At 38.9% G+C, this 16,737-nt stretch overlaps 1 protein-coding gene across 3 annotated transcripts in view; it reads right to left on the reverse strand.

The window, feature by feature from the left end:
- The window catches only part of CNTN1 (contactin 1), a 342,015-nt gene extending 334,728 nt beyond the window's left edge, over positions 1-7,287 (reverse strand). For all 3 annotated transcript variants that reach the window (XM_046642426.1, XM_046642443.1, XM_046642435.1), the window contains exon 1: positions 7,189-7,287. The gene's annotated coding sequence lies outside the window, so the exon portion shown is untranslated. The remainder of the gene's footprint in view (positions 1-7,188) is intronic.
- Positions 7,288-16,737: the final 9,450 nt, after the last annotated feature.

A 16,737-nucleotide genomic window follows, 5' to 3' on the forward strand; every position in this document is an offset into this window, starting at 1 on the left:
GGGGGGGGGGGGGGGTTTGGGAAAAAAAACAAAAAAAAAAAAGATTGGCAACAGCTGTTAGCCCAGGTGCCAATGTTTAAAAAAAAAAAAATTAAAAAAAAGAATTTAAAATATGTTTAAAACAAAAATTGCTGTCAGTTGGTTTCTTCTCAGATTATTAAAAACCAAAGCAAAAATATATAGGTATTAGTACAGTGAATTTTTACTAGATTGTTCAGGATTCTCAGTGGGTTATTAATATTAAGACTAATGTCCTTGATGCCCCATGACTGAGTGGTTAAGTTTGTGTGCTCTGCTTAGGCGGCCCACCCAGGGTTTCACCAGTTCGAATCCTGGGTGCAGACCTAGCACTGCTCATCAGGCCATGCTGAGGCGGCATCCCACACAGCACAACCAGAAGGACCTACAACTAGAATATACAACTTTGTACTGGGGGGCTTTGGGCAGAAGAAGAAGGAAAACAAACAGAAAAAAAGAAGATTGGCAACAGATGTTAGCTCAGCTGCCAATCTTTAAAAAAAAAAGGCAGTCTCAAAGACCAGTGTCTTTGACTTGGACAGAAGGGTGGTCAGCATCCCTCAGTGTGATGTTTTGGCTAACATTTTGGCAAACATGTAACTATGAGTAAGATTACCTTACTTCTTGTCCAGATTTGCCACTAATATGATCTTAGACAAATGACTTACTTCTCTGATCTTGTTTCTTTATCTGTAAGTGTGGATAATCACGCCTTTCCATCTAACTTTCGGAATTGTTGCAAAGGATCAAAAAAGGTTATCCACGTAACCATGCTTTGTAAACTTCTGAAGATGACACCAATGGAAGACCTTTTATTGAATGAAGAAAAGGGGGATTAATTTTGCCAATATTTAGTTTCAACACAGCTAAATTTATATGTCTACATTATCCATGTAACTATACACTTCTTCCTCCTTCCAAAATGTAGAATTATTTACAAGAGAGTTACCTACTGATTTAGCATTTTGGGCTTATTCAATGTCCTAGGCATGGTATTCATTACCAAATTGCTTTTAAAGGGCTCTCTTTCATCTATCTCGTATAAATCACAAAACCAGGAAGTCAATTCTTGAAAAATTGTGAAGATTGACATAGCTTCTAGTTTCTATATGTTGGTTTCCAAGGTAGAGATATAAATCCTTAATTTGTTGAAATCTTAAAAATGAGTTAGTCTTAACCTGCTTTTATTCATTTCTTCAGAAAATATTTATTATCAACTACATGTCAAGGCTGAACACAAAAAGGAATAAGGCATGGTCTCTATCCTCAAGGGCTTACAGCGGGAGTAACAGACAAGCAATCAGTTACAACACAGGGTAGTAAGTGCTATTGTTGGGGTATCCACATTTTCTTATGCAAGCACTGAGTAAGGGCTCCAATCTCAGCCTGGAAGTTCAGGAAAGTCCTCCTAGAGAAGGTGGCAGCTGACCTGAGCCTTGAAGAGTTTAGGCAGATCAGTTACAGGGCAGACAAGGAAACAGGTCATTTCTGGAAGAGAAGAGAATACGGAAGGGGAGTGGAGTTTGGGGAAAGAGAGGAAAAACATGACGTATTGGGGAAATGCAAACAGTTCTGTGTGATTGGCATTGTGGGAGATTGGAGATGGAAGAGACCAGAATAATAAGAAAAGGAATTTAGACAAGTAAATAGGGACCATTTAACAAAGGACTTTAGGTGCAATGCAAAGGACTCAGGGCATTATTATGGAAAAAACGGGGGCGGGACTCTATCAAAAGATTTTCAGCAGAGGAGTCACGTGATGAGACTGGTTTTAGAAAGATAACTTTGGTTATATTGTGAACAATGTGCTTGAGAAAAAGACTACAAGAGAGCAGGACTGAAGTAGGGACTCTGAACTCTGAATATCCTCATTTTCTACACAAGAAACAAAGACTTAAAGAGATTAAGTAATTTGCCCCAAATCACACAGTGTGTAACTGGCGGAGCTGGGTTTCATGCAAAATTCTGCGTAACTCTAACCCACGTACTCTTAAGGACCAGGGCAACTGCCTCTCATAGAAGAAACCAATGTGGTCAACTCTAAGCCTTTAGAGAGTAGTAACAAATAAAACAGTACAGGAAAAGCAATGAAACAGTCAGGTCTACATCATCAAAATCAAGAACAGGGGTGAGCAATTATTCAGTGAATTAAGGACCATCTGGATAATCCTGGCAAAAGCAGATTTAGCGCCTGAGTCATTCAGATAATTGTGCAAACAATGTGCCCTGCTCTGGCTGAGTAACCTGGTCATTAATATCTTCCACAGTACGTTTTGCCCTGTGGCACTTTTGAAATGGACAGTAGTAGCTCAGAAAGAATTAAAGTCCCATTCACTTCATGGGAAAGCCACATAAATAATAACGGGATCTTAATAGACTGAGAGGGTATTTTATATGTCCCCAGGAGCCATTTCACACAGCGATAGATACATGATATACATAAGTCAAATACCGCTTCAAAGAAGGCAAGAAGTTCTGCAGTCGCACCTCAAATGTGTGTTTTTATATTCAATTCTTTGTCAGATAGGAGAGAGTTTCCTGAGCATTACAGTAATGAGAAATACTACTGCCAATAGATTTATAGGTTAAGCTACAGGAAAGTTACAAGTTTCTGTATGTCCAAAAACTTAAAAAATAAACAGCAAAAAAACAAAGTGAGGAAAATTTCCAGTATTCAATAGATTTTTTTATTAAATATGAAGAAAATATGAGCACCTCAATAGTCAAATAAAATACACAAATTAAGAAATACAAAGAGCCAATGAACATGAAAATATTTCTCAAACTCATCCAAAATCATAGAAACACAGCTTAAAAGAATAACTAGTTATACAACTTCTAATAGCAACATAGTCACAATTTTTTTATACACAATACTAAGCATTAATGAGAATTTTCCGAAATTGGTTTATACTGAGTATCAGCTTGTGTATAAACTTTTTGCTGGGGCAATTTGGCAATAAGCATTAGGAGTCTGGAAATATTTATATGTTTGACCTGGTAACATCTAAGAAGTTATTGTAAGGAAATGGACAGAAATGCAAAGATTAATGTTTATTTATGTTCATTTCCATAAGCATAAAAAAACCAGAAACAATCTAAAGGCTCTAGATAAAAGAATATTTGACAGCCATAAAAAATGATTAGTAAGAATATTAAATGAAATAAATGAATGTTTATGGTATTTTAAGTGGGAAAAAAGCTAAATACAAAAATGAATATTCACTCTAATTCCAAATCTGTCAATTTAAAACACCTATGTATATTCATAGAAATGAAACTGGAAGGTTGAGAGTAGATCTCTCTGCATGGTGGAATTTTCTTTTACTTTCAATTTTTTCTGAGTTTTCCTGTATTTCCTTATAATTATAAAAATGTAATCTTAAAAGTAATGTTAAATGGGTATGTTTTGAATGTAATTTTACACAATAGGTCATTCATATACCATAACGAAGTAACGCCCTATCCTCTTCCTGCTATATTTTCAAGGCCACACAACTGGTAAGTCCTATTCTCATGATTTGAACCCAAGTGTTCTTGCTCCAAAGTCAGTGCTCTTTAAGATATGAAGCAAAGCACAGCAGAAGTTTCAAAGCAGAGTAGAACCAATCATGAAAATTAAAAATACATTATACCAATAAAAATATGTGGCATCTTAGATTGAAGCAGAGAGACTTAAGCACTGGGGGATTTTATTAATTGCCTACTGCACCAATCCAGGTGTACAATGACAGATGAAACTGGTATTGGGGTAAACAGAGAAAGATATAAATTAGAGTTGAGAACAAAAATGAATAAGTTACTGAATAGATGGTAGGTATTTGGAGGTAGAGGAAAGGAAGTCTAAAAAAACCCTAATCACAAACCAGAAAGCCTGGAAAATTGTAGTATCCTTTGCTAAAAGCCAGTTTAAGGATGACAACTATTGATGGAGAAAAAACAAAAAAACACAGTTTTCACTATATAAATTATCATTACTGTAAACAGTACTTCTACTCCTGATAGCTATTATTTATGAGTAATTACTATGGGCCAGCCCTATTTTAAATGTGTTACATGAATTGTCTCACTTAATACTCAAAGAAAAAATCTCACAAAAACTCTGAGGTAAGCACAATTAGAACCCCCAATTGACATACTGATGTTCACTTATCTGCGTAATAATATATAAATACTTATACATGTATGCTTCCTTCCAAAGCTTGTGCTCTTAGCCACTAGGAGAGTATTTTGGAATGGCTAATTGAGAAGAGATTAGGAATGGAAATCCAGAAGGAGAATTTTTATTTCCAATAAAATAAATTGTCATCAATTTGGGGGATTCCTTTGAAAGCTAGAGACAGGAAAAGGAGGTAAGAGGACACAAAGAATGGAGGGTTAGAAAAAGCAAGAGAAAAATTATGACAGATCATTGTGGTATCAAGAAGTAAAATTTCAAGGAAGAAATGGACAATATGGAAAATGGCAGATCAGAAGGGAAAAAAATAAACAATACACCAATTAGAAAAACAAACATTGGACTCGAAGAAGAAGAGCTTACAGATGACTCAGAGAGGACAGGTTCTGTGATATGACACAGGCCATGGCCAATTTACGTGTAGAAATGGGCAGAAATGGAAATGGATGGACATTGTTGATTTCTTCTTTCATAAGGCAATTACCCAGCATGTTTTGCCAATTAATAGGGAAATGTGAATTGTCTATCCTTCAACTTGGTCTCTAGTTAGTCTCAAGGGACACAAGTTATGAGAGAATATGTAGAAAAACTTGTACATAGTCACAACCCCTATTGGAAAATTGAATCATTCTGTGGAAGGATACGTGGAGGGATACCTCATGTCATCCATCACTCCTCATGGAGAGAATAATCGAGCCAAAAGAAGTTTCCAAAAGTAGTTCCCAACACATAGCTGTCTATCAATAAATAGATTATCCCCAAGTCATTGTTGTATCCATCCAAACAATTCCATTTGATGATGCTTCCTCAATAAGAATCTTTGAGCCTACTTAGGACAACTGTGTTCAGAAGTGGAGTACACAAAAATGCAGGTCATAGTCTTTTTATGCAAAGTATTTCCTGTCTAATTAGAAAACAAATCAGACACAAATAAGGGTTAAGCAACAAAATAAGACCGTCTGAATAACTGAATAACCTGGGCCTATATAGTTACTGGTATCAATATTGACCAAATTTTCCTACTAGGACCAAAAATCGTGGGAAGCTGAAGTATTCCATTTCAGGGAAAACTGCTATGTAATATAATTCACAGTAGGTTGATGGAATATTAGGGTTGAAATAGCGCATTTTTGGAAAACTTTAAGCAAATTACTTGTGTCCTCTAAATCTTAGTTTTCTCATCTAGGAAAACGGAAATGTGATCATTAGGATTAAATAATTCCAGGCACTGGGAAAAAGAAATGCACATACATCTATAAAAGAAAGTCCACTAGTACCAATAGATATGATATGAAACAGCGGCACAAGTTTAAATATCAGGTCCACAAGTAAAATTTGTACGAGGAAATATATCAAAACTACCCCTCAAGGTTCTAAGGGCCCCTTAGTTCTACATCCTGTAAAGTGGGTGGATCCTTTTCTTCCAGACCCCCACATGCTGCTAGCTAATTTACCATCCAAATAAAACAAGCAACTCAGGTACAGGCACAAGCAAACTATTATGCTCTGATGAGTTTAATAAAATAACCCAGATATAATGTGCATTTATTTGATATGTGTGTTAGATTTCAGGCTGGTAAGGTTCATATGTACACTGTGAAGCAGTGAAATGCAGGGAAATGGATGAAGATCCAACAACATTCTAAGAATGTAATCAAAAGATATTTGGAAATGCTGATCTTCATGGGCATTACAGAAACATTATTTCATGCAAGGGATTCCTCAGTCTGAGTTCATCTTCTCCTGCTGTTCACCCAATGGAGAATTTGATTCCCTTTTGTCCCTCCCACTCAGTGCTTGCAGAATGCTTCAGAAGGCCAAGGCAGCCCGCTCAGAGCAGGCAAACAGGGCTGGGTGTGCAGGAGCTATATATAGCGCCACCTTGGAGATGTGCACACACAAGCACACGTACGAATGCCCATGCTGGATTTGGCATGAATAAATGAGAAAAGGTTGCAGTTCTCCCCTCGCCCTCTTTCCCATCACCCCAATTTTTCAGCCATTTTCAAAGCAGGGTGCCATCAGTCCCCGAGAGAGATGCAATTTCTCTGCAATTCTTCTGCCTACTGCTTCCAGCAGTCCGACTCCAGCAGGAACCGGCACTGGGCCAACACCTACTACCCAGATGCGGTCACCCAGGGAGGCTGCCTTGCAGCCTCTGGGAGTCCATCGGGACACAATTGCTTGACTTTCTGGGAACCCCCGAGGATAAACCCACCTTTTAGAAACTAGGCGAGAAGGTGGTTTCCAATAGCCAACGCCAGGTTAGGGGGGAAGAAGCGAAGCCCTCGCTGTCTGTCCCCTACTCAGTCTGCCGCAGACAGGCGAGAAGGGCCCGCGTCTTCTCAATAGAGACGTAATTAATTGGAAAAGGCCCTTCCACCGAGTTGCAGGATTTTTCCCCCAGCCCCTACTCCCTAAGGGAGCCAGTTCTTAACCGAGCGGCCAGGGGACAAACAAGTGCCTTCTTTCCCTGAGCGCAATCATTCCCAGTTTTTTCAGGGATGCGCTAGAGTCTAGACGCCAGGTAGGAGAGGGAAAATGAGGAGGTGCGGACAGGCGTGGGGAGGAGGAGCTCTTCCCGATTTAGGAAGACCTGAGGGTTCCCGGTTGCTGACATGTCTGCTCCCCCAGACCCTCCCTGCCGGCTCGACACGGCATCCCTTGGGCAAGTCACCGGCGGTGGCGGCGGAAGCCTCTGGGAGGAAAGTTGACGAGATACACAGGGGCTCGGTCCCCACTCCTAGGGCACTGCCGCCCTGCCCGCCTGCCACCCCGGGCTCCCGCATCCCTCACCCCTCTTTCCGAGCACCCAGACAACCTCCACCTTAGTCCTTCCTTCCGTACCTCACAACGAGAGCTGCGGCGACCACCAGAGGTTTGGGGGTGACGAGGGCGGGGCGGGGCTGGGGGAAGGGGAAGGGAGGCAACAGTAGCCTGAAAATACGCATTCTTTATTCTATCGGCCAAGAAGGAAAAGTCCTGCCTCCTACCTGTTCCCTGCTCCTGCTCGCCTGGGCGCGGCACAGCTGGACCATAACCTACAGGTTTCCCACTTCCGCTGCAAACACCTGGGAGCGCATCTCCCCACCCGGCGCCCCTCCTCGCCCCAGCCGAGCCCACCCTAGCTACTTGACAGCAAAAGCCCGGCCTTTTAGAGCGGTTATTGGAGCGCGGGGAGAGCTGGGCGGAGGCCGGAGAGAAACCTGCGTCTTTGATTGGACAGGCGGGGTGCCACTCTCACCCCAGGATCTCGGCTTGCTGCGGACTGGGGTAGCTGCTAAACCCAACTGCAAAGGGTCTGTGCATTCCCTGGAACCAAATCCTGCTGCTACTGGATCAAGGACCCCTAAGAGAAGGGAAACTGGTTTGATGACTTGTCATCTGAGACCCCAAGAGGGAGGGAGGGGCCAGGCATAACCAGACACCCAGCACTTTCCAGAGCTTCCCTGAAGGGACCATCTGCTCTGGGAGATTTGACAGGCGAAAATATCAAGAGCAGTTCCTCTGTAGAGAAGCACGCCCTTCGTTAAGAATGGAGCAGAATGGAAAATGCATATACTTACGTGAAAAAAAAAAATCACAGGGAAAAAAATGTGAGGGTTTTATTTGTTTCAAATTCCCATTTTTGTTCAACTGTAACATGGCAGTTTTCCCTATGGGGAAAAGGTTGAAATGCTTATTCTGTAGTGCAGAGAGACGGCAAAATATCCCCTGGTTGAAACAGCCTTTTAAAAGGGGAAGCGTTGCAATAATAACCTCTCAAGAAAGAGTAAAGGAAGGAAATAAGACCAACCTTCATAAGAGACTAGCTTTGGGCAGTTCAACTGGTGGCAGAAGTCTTAAAATAATCACCACCATACTAACCGATAATCAATCTGTTCCCTTTCTACTGATATTAATACATCATTCCTATCGTGCTCAACCCCCAAGGCTGCAGAGGATGTATAAGTCAACTCAAACCTAGGTGATCCCAAGCCTGCATTTTAGGTGAAGGAGGATGAGGGTAAAACAACTTTATGCCCATCTTCCATCTCTGCCATTTGTCCGGGTGGTGTTAGGAATCTGTGGAATTCAAGGGATTTCTTAAATGGGGGGAAATGATAGAAAGATCACAAGTAACAGGGGGTAAGGAGGTGTCTTATTTCAGTGCCATATAAGGAGACAATCTCCTCCCTCTCAGACTGCCTCCTTTCTGCAAATAGCCAAATTCTTCATCCCCTAAATTAAGTAACCATCTCAACTAGTGCTGAACATGACACAGCTCCCACTCTCAAAGAGCTTATGGTAGACGTGGGTCACTGGACAACTGTTAGAGAAGATGACGTTATTAAATGCTAGTAATTGTAGGCTCTTAGCTTAGTGCTTATGGTTCTTATTACTATTAGCCCAGATTCTTCATAAAATGTTCTTTTCATAAAATCGGAGGAATCAAACTAATGTATTTGGAAGTGGGAAGAGACCCAAGAGATAATTTATAGAGAATAGATATGACTCTTATGCTGGGAACTCACTTATAAAAACCCCATCAGTCATGTTTCTACATAATATGCTCATTAGTCTTGCACCTCCACCCCAGGCACGCACACCAATTGTTCCATGGAATTGACAATCATTCATGACTTAGTGCATTCACTGAGCACTTGTTCTGTTCCACATCCTGTGTTAGGTGCTAAGGAAATAAACAAGAATAATATATTGAACTTGTTAAAGAGGGACTGAGGAAGCATTTAAGATAGCAAAACATTGTAGTAGCGAATGGGTATTTTCAACTGTCACATCTTTTGGTTTCTAAGCATAGGTTATTTTGAGTCACAATGAACTCCAGGAGACCCTCCTCTACATTTAAGCAGTGAGAAGGTAAAGTATCAATGAAAGAAAATGAGCATTGAAGTTGGCACAGAAGTTGAAGTTGGAAGTCAAAAGAATACTAAAGAAATCTCTGCCATCTTCATTCTTTCATTCCTTCAACAAATATCACTATTGTAAACACAGAGATGAATGAGATAGGAAAGCTCTCATGGAGCATATTCTTTATTCTTCAAACAGACAATGTTACTTTGTGTATTTACTGATATAATTACAGCTTTGTGAGTTTGAGTATGTGTATGCACACACAGATCACACACAACTTGGGAACAGTATTATGATAATTATAATTTCTTTCTGGTCATCAAGCACCTCGTATATTTTTAGATAAAGCAAACTGTCTCGAGGTTATTGCTTATTATCTCAGAGAGCAAAACCTGCATATCAGTTCCTGGAATATATATATTCTTATGTGTATGAATACATCAAAAATATTTGCTACGGAGCCTTTCACATTTTCCAAATCACTTTCAGATACAATCCCCTCTTTGTTCTTAAGTAAGCAGGAAAGTCATCGATAGCCCCATTTCACAATTGAGGAAACTGAAGTAACCAAAGAAATATATTCCTTATGAAGTAAAGGTAATAAAAAAATAATTGTGTCTCTAATGCTTGGCATGTAGGGGACAATCAATATATACTTATTGATATGGTTTATGAAATGTGAGAGTTTGAAAACATTAAAAACCATCAAGTTCCACCCATTATTCTATGAAGGAGAGGATCAGACATTATGATTGCCCAAGGTCATGTATCTAGTTAGGGGCAAACCTGAATCTAGAACCAGATCTTAGGGCTACTCATTCATCATTTTTCCCCACCACAATGAGCAATAACTTTTTCTGGCACCTCTTCCAGCAGAGTTCTTGCCTCTTTTACTCCCTGAACCACCCAGCCTTTTGAAGTTTTCAGGACTGGCCCAATGGTGTACCCCTCTTCCAGTATTTATAAAAATATATGAAAGCATGCCTCTTTAATTAGAAAGTAAGCAGGGAGTAATCAGTAGCTGAGACTCAACCTGCTTGTAAGTTTGGGGTCTGCTTCATGAGATTGGGATCAGATTAATTGGAGCTAGAGTTGAGATACGAAGAAAGCTGATGGAAATGAGTGGCCAGCTAGATAGGTTGCCTCTGGTACATACTGTCCCTAAAGTGAAGAAGAAGAGAACTGCAGAAACATTAGTCAAAATTCCCCATATCTGACAGGCTGGTATATGACTTATTTGCAAATCTTCAAAGAAACTGTAGGAAAATTTCCTTGTTCCCTGGATGGCTCTGATTCCCTAATCACTCACAGAGTCCCATAGCACAGCTTTTTGAGCATTACATTGCTAAACTTCTCTTGGCCCTATTATTGAATTCTCCTGCCATCCCCTCTTTCCTCCACCCTGCATTGGCTCTCATTCTTTAACATTCCAATTTCTTCCAACCAGTGATTAAATCTCAGTGAGAGGAAAGGAAACTACAGCAACAGTACAGCTTTCCACAGCATGTATTCCTTTTCTTTCTCCTCTGCTCCACCCACCATTTCCTCACTTCAGAGCTTCCCAGGAGAACAGTTGCTAACACAGCCTGACATAGCAAAGGGGGAGAGTAAAGAAAAAGGAGCTTTTCCAATCAAAATTTCAGGCTAAACTTAATACAGCAGAAAGACAACAGAGGCTCTGCCCACCAGTTTGAAGGGAGTCATGCTAAACCCAGCCTGCAGCATCTGAAAGATCGCATCAGCCCACTGACCTAGCTTTTACATAGCCAACTGGGAATACAGGCAAAGGGATGCACACACACGCGCAAACTCACACACTCTCTCTCTCTCTCTCAGTACCACGTGGCTGGAAAAAGAGGCAGGGAAGATAGTTTTCAAATACTAAATACTGGAAATACAGTCAACAGCAGCAGCTTGCAATTCACCCAGAGCCACTGCAATCATTTTGGAGATAAAGAGTAAGATTAGAATTCCTTTTGTTTTTCAGTGACTGCTGTGCACCAAAATGGCAGGTTTACAAAAAAGCTACATGCTAATATTGCAAGTATACCTTCACAAAGATTCCATTGTTTCATAGTAGAATCCACTAATTCTTTTTAATATTGCCCCATTTGCATAACAGAAATTGATATGTAATATAACAAAAGGGGAAGTTACTCCTTAGCTCATAGCTAATATGTCCTCCAAATTCTTTCAACTCGTGGAACTCATGGGGAGCAATGTTCAATTCAGTTGTTAAAGTGTAGCTTCTGTCTCTGTTATTCACGGAGAATAGGCAATCGGTTACTATTAGTGAACTCCCAATGTCAATTTTAATTAACATGTCCTTCCCCTTCTTTCCTAACTGTTGTCATAGACACTGAAAATTCCATTTTTTGAACATGTCTTTGGAATGATGGATACTTTCATCATCTGGAGTGGACATAGGACAGGACATTAGAAGACCTTTGTTCTTCTCAAGACTAGTAAATAGCTGAGAGGATAGGGACAGGACTGTAAATCTCAGTTTCCTATGCCATAAAATGAGGGGCAGAGTTACACAAAACTATTTCCTACAATATGACATCAGCATCTTTATAAAAGGTCATCTACCCAAACAGACATCCAACCCCCAAAACAACTGAAAGAAGCAAGAGAAGAGGAATAGGCAAAAGAATTTGTCCATTTCATCCAAATTTTCAAATCTATTGACCTAAGGTTGTTCATGATCTCCCTTATTATATATTTAACATCTCTTGGATCTGTATTTACCATCCAATTGTCATTCTTGATATTGATAAACTGTGGGTTTTTTCCCTTGTCAGTTTTCCAGTGTTTAGAAATATTATTAATCACTTCACATATCAATTCTGGCTTTGTTATTTTGTTCTAATGTATGTATATTTTCTATTTTATTGATTTCTGCTCTTATTTCTATTATTTCCTTCCTCTTTACTTTGTTTTGATTTGGTGTTCTTCTCTATTCTTGAGATAGAAGTAGATATCATTGATTTTTCAGGCTTTGTTCTTTTTTAATATTTATCACTAAGGCTATAATATTTTCTCTAAGTAGTGCTTTAGTGTTTCTGACAAGTTCTAATATGTCTTATCTTCATTATCATTCAGTTCAAATATTTTCTAATCTCTGATTTTCTTTTTTAACCCAAAGATTATTTAAGAGTGCATTGCTTAATTTATAGTCACTTAGGGTTTTAATACTTATCTCTTTGTTTTAGAATTTTAGTTTAATTTTATTTTTGCCAGAAAAATACTCTAAAAGTATTTCAATCTGATTTGTTGGAGCTTTGTTTACTATGTAAAATTTGTATTTTTAGTATATGTCCCATGTACTCTTAAAAAGAACATGGAAATTCAGTATCCAGTAATAGAAAAGTAGCTACTGTTGAACAATCCATCCTATAGATACAAACTATAAGCTCTGGCTAAAAAGAAAAAGAAAACACCTACTTGAGGGCACTAGAGAACAACCAAAAGCAGGCAGAATCTGAAAAGGTGTCTAGACGGGGAAAAAGGAAATGGCAGAGGGTGAGTTTTCCATTTATACAGCTTTAACCTTGAGGAAAGGTGCCAGCAGATTCCAAACGAGATGGATAAAGCTTAAAAATGTCCTTCTGACTTGAAAAACTCAAGGATAGAGTTCCATATAATGATAGAAGACAGAAAATGAGACAGGGCAATCCCAAAAAAGAGAGATCCAGAAAGGAAGAGTCCTCAGTTCAGAGTATAAACTCAATCCAAATCTCAAGCTGAAATGCCTTCCTGAAATGCTCTTCCTTGTTGTCTGTGTGAATATTTTTCAGATTTTTCTTAAGATGTATCTTATCAATCAGCCTATCCCTGACCATCTCACTTAAAATTGGCATCCATCCACCCCAGAACTCCCATTTCTTTTTCCTACTTCATCTTTCTCAATGATACCTTTCATCAAGTACAATACTCTACATTTTTTGTATCCGTTTGGTTTATTGCCTGTCTTGTAGAATATGCCTACGTGTAGAATTTAAGCTCCAGTAAGGCTGAAGTTGGGTCTCTTTTGCTCAGTGCTGTGTATCATTTCATAGAACAAACAGTCCATGGGGCGTGATAGCTACTCAATAAAGATTTCTTGCCTGTGGAAAAGAAAGGATTGAAGAACTAGGAACTCAAACCAAACAGAGCACCAATAATGCCAAGCTTTTTGCTTGATTCTGTCTTCATATCTGTTGTTCTCTCAACCTGGAAGCTATTCCTTCCTCTTCCCCACCCAGATTGTTTTCAACTAGATGAACTCTTGTTTATCCTCCCAAAGTGTGTTAGTTGTTATTTCTTTTATGAAACCCAAACTCTGCCTCAAGCCCACACCCAGATACAGTCACTCTCTCTTCTGTATGTCTATACTTTACACATAAATTCAATCATGATACTATAAAATTTTGTTGTAGGCATTTGCTGGTATATGCTTCTTCATTACAAATAAAAAAGCCCCTTGAAGGTAAGGGCTATATTTGGTTGATTGGGAATCCTGATAAGAATTTTTTTTAAATTTTCCTCCTTTGGCCTTCTGTTACATACCATCTGAAAAGCCTTCAGAGAAGACGACATATAAATTACATCTTTAAAAACAAATAAAAATTAGCTAGATAGAGAGTAAAGTGCAGCATAAATACAGTTTTATAGTGAAAAAAATGGAATTGTTTCATTTGCTTATATTTAAATGGAAAGCATAGATTTTTCTAGGGTCACATCAACAGTCAGTCACCATGGAAAGAACATCTCTATTACTTTTTATCGTAATGAGCTATTAACTTGAAGGTTAATTATGAGAAATACGGCAATTTGCTGATAAAAGCACAGAAAATTATAAATCCATCTAGACAAGTAGAAAATACGTAAAATCCAAATTTTGGAATTCTGAATTCTTCCTTGTTTCTGAAGAAAATGAGGGCAGAAATGTCATTCTGTTACTTCTGTTGCCCTTCCTTTGAGTGTTCAGTAATAATATGTAGAACACGTAGCACACGTATCTCAGCACACAAGGAGAGCACAAAGCACAGCTTCAAAGGGAAGCGTGATCGACTGCCAGGAAATGTGAGCATTTAGCCATCTTCCAATTATCAAATGTGAAGTTCTGCTTAAAAGAAAATTTTCTTTGACCTTTGTGTGGATGTAATTATTCCTTTTCCCAAAAATCAGTACCATTTGACATTGAAATAAAATTGGCTCAAAGCTTGAATTTCTCTCCAATTGATTGTCTACTTGGAGGGATTTGATATATATATTTTAGATGCATGTCATATATTTTTGATATATATGTATGTGTCGATCATGTATATATGGCTAGAAGCTGCTTACCCTACCTTCCCAGTTTACCTGAATGCCTGGATTTTTTCTATGTTGCTATTGTTCTTTATAATCCTATTAGTCACTCTAGGTTAAGTAGGTAGTTTTTATACCATCAAGAATTCCTTTGTTGACTAGCAAATTTCTAATGTGAACTCAAAGAAATAGGACATAGGTTAGGTCAGTTACAAAAGGAAAAAGGGACTGCAGGGATTCATTTGGACTATAGTCCTGAAAATATGAGAGGCTGAAGTTTTCCACGTGTTCCACAATTCTTTGGAAGGGATGTCTTTGGAAGAGGTCGACAGAATTGATGGGAGATGCAGGATTGTTGGAGCTAGGATGACTCCACCATAGGATGCCCTCTCATTCTGAAAGTCCCCTCACATCTAAGTCTTCTCCATTTTAAATTCTCTGACAGCCTTGCACTACAGTTTGAATGTCCAACTCTTTATTCATTACATATGATCTGGCTCCTCCCTACCTCTCTGACCTCATCTCAAACCACTCAGCTCTTTGCTTAATACGTTCCAACCACACTGGGGTTTGATTCTGTTCCTCAGATTCGCCAAATTCAGTTGCTATTCCTTTTTTCTAAAAGGTTCTTCTCCTGTTTCTTCATTTGATTAGCTTCCTATGAGTTTTCAAGTCTAATCTTAAATGTCACCTCTCAAAGATGTCACCTCTGAGACAACACTCTTAAAGTACATTCCCTAACTCAGATTCTCTCTCATATCACATTGTTGTTTTGCTTCATAGCACTTTACTGTAGGAAATAATATTTGGTATTTAATGTTTATTTGTATATCTTATTTCTGTCCCTAAGGGAAGTATGCTACGTGAGGACAAGAACCTGGTCTGTCTTATTCACTGCTGTCTCTCCAATGCAAGAACAGTGCATGGCACATGGTACATGCTCAGTAAATATTTTAGAATAAATAAACAACAAATATGACACATGACTACTTTTTTAAAAAAAAATATCCATGGCAGGCAGTAAAATAATCAATGAACACTGTTGGTGAGCACTCGCTGTGTGACTCATGCAGTCACAGACTGACAGCTCCCTCTGGATGCGCTATCCTGTAGAGTGGTCCATCTGGACTCTCCAGAGCAGGTTGCTTGGTTTTGCTTCTTAGGCAGCTGGTGGGCTTAAGAGAGTTAGTTAGCACTCCGTTGATGCAGACAGTCCATCTAAGAAAAGATTTCTGACACTTTTATATTAAACATCCTGTGTTTTATTTACTATTCGTGGTAATTTACTAATTCCTTCAAATAATTGAAATACTCTCAGAATTTCTAGATATATACCCAAACTTTCACTGCCCTACACACACTAAATGTCCCTAAATTTACAGTAAGCATAAGCTTTGCTTATGGGAGGGAAAGAAAGGAAGAGCTGAAAAACTACTCAATTAAACCATAAACTGATCATACTAAGCAGCAGAATCACAAGATTGAGTCCTGAGTATGAACTCTAATTTATTACCATCGTATATTTGTGAAAGACGTGTCTGGAAACATACGAACTTATTCAGAGAAAGATGGTTTTCTAGAATAAAACAATATTGCTCTGTTACAAAGGAATAGATATTTTCAGAAGAACATAAGCCTGCAGACTAAGACTTGTCTGCTAGGACAGTGCATGTGGAGACTTTGTTATGTATTTTCGAATACAGTTTTAATTTCAAAAAAGATCGATCTAGTTAAAACTTCATGTATGGAGGATAATGGTGACTGCCTGAATCTGAATCTCTTCACACACTATCCCTAAAAACATAAGAGCAACAAGGAAGGCAAATAAAACTACATGTGATCCAAATCTTCAACATTATTAGAAGACAGAGAATACCAAATTCAAATTACTTGTAGGGGAAGAGATAAGCACCAAATTCCAGCAGAGTTCTCACTGTGCTAGATGCTTGTGGGTGTGGAAAGTGAGAGAGGGAAGGCTTGAGGGATTTCTTGAGAAGGGGAACAGAGTATGCGCATGAAGTACAGAAAAAACACCTTTAGGAAAAAAGAGTTCAACACCAAATGCCCAAATATTGGTCTGAGACCTGGGAATTCACAGCACCAACAATGGGGAAAGTACTTGAAAATGAGAAGAAATGGAGGTGGCAACCATAGAGAACTACTTCTGGGGAAGAAAGGCAAATAGGGAAGAGTGATGCTTTTGGGGAAGATATGGTAGAAAAGGGAAAAGAAAATTTAAGGGAGAGGGAAGTAACAATCTTGTAGAAACAAAAGGTGGCAAAATAAAACAACTTGTCATGCTCTACCGTCACCAAAAGAAACAATAATCTCCTTTAACTAAACTATATTTTCATAAACTGAAAGAGGTAGCTCTCAAACCAGAAATCTTACGC

Source organism: Equus quagga, chromosome 1 (assembly GCF_021613505.1).
Source record: "Equus quagga isolate Etosha38 chromosome 1, UCLA_HA_Equagga_1.0, whole genome shotgun sequence".
Lineage (NCBI taxonomy): Eukaryota > Metazoa > Chordata > Mammalia > Perissodactyla > Equidae > Equus > Equus quagga.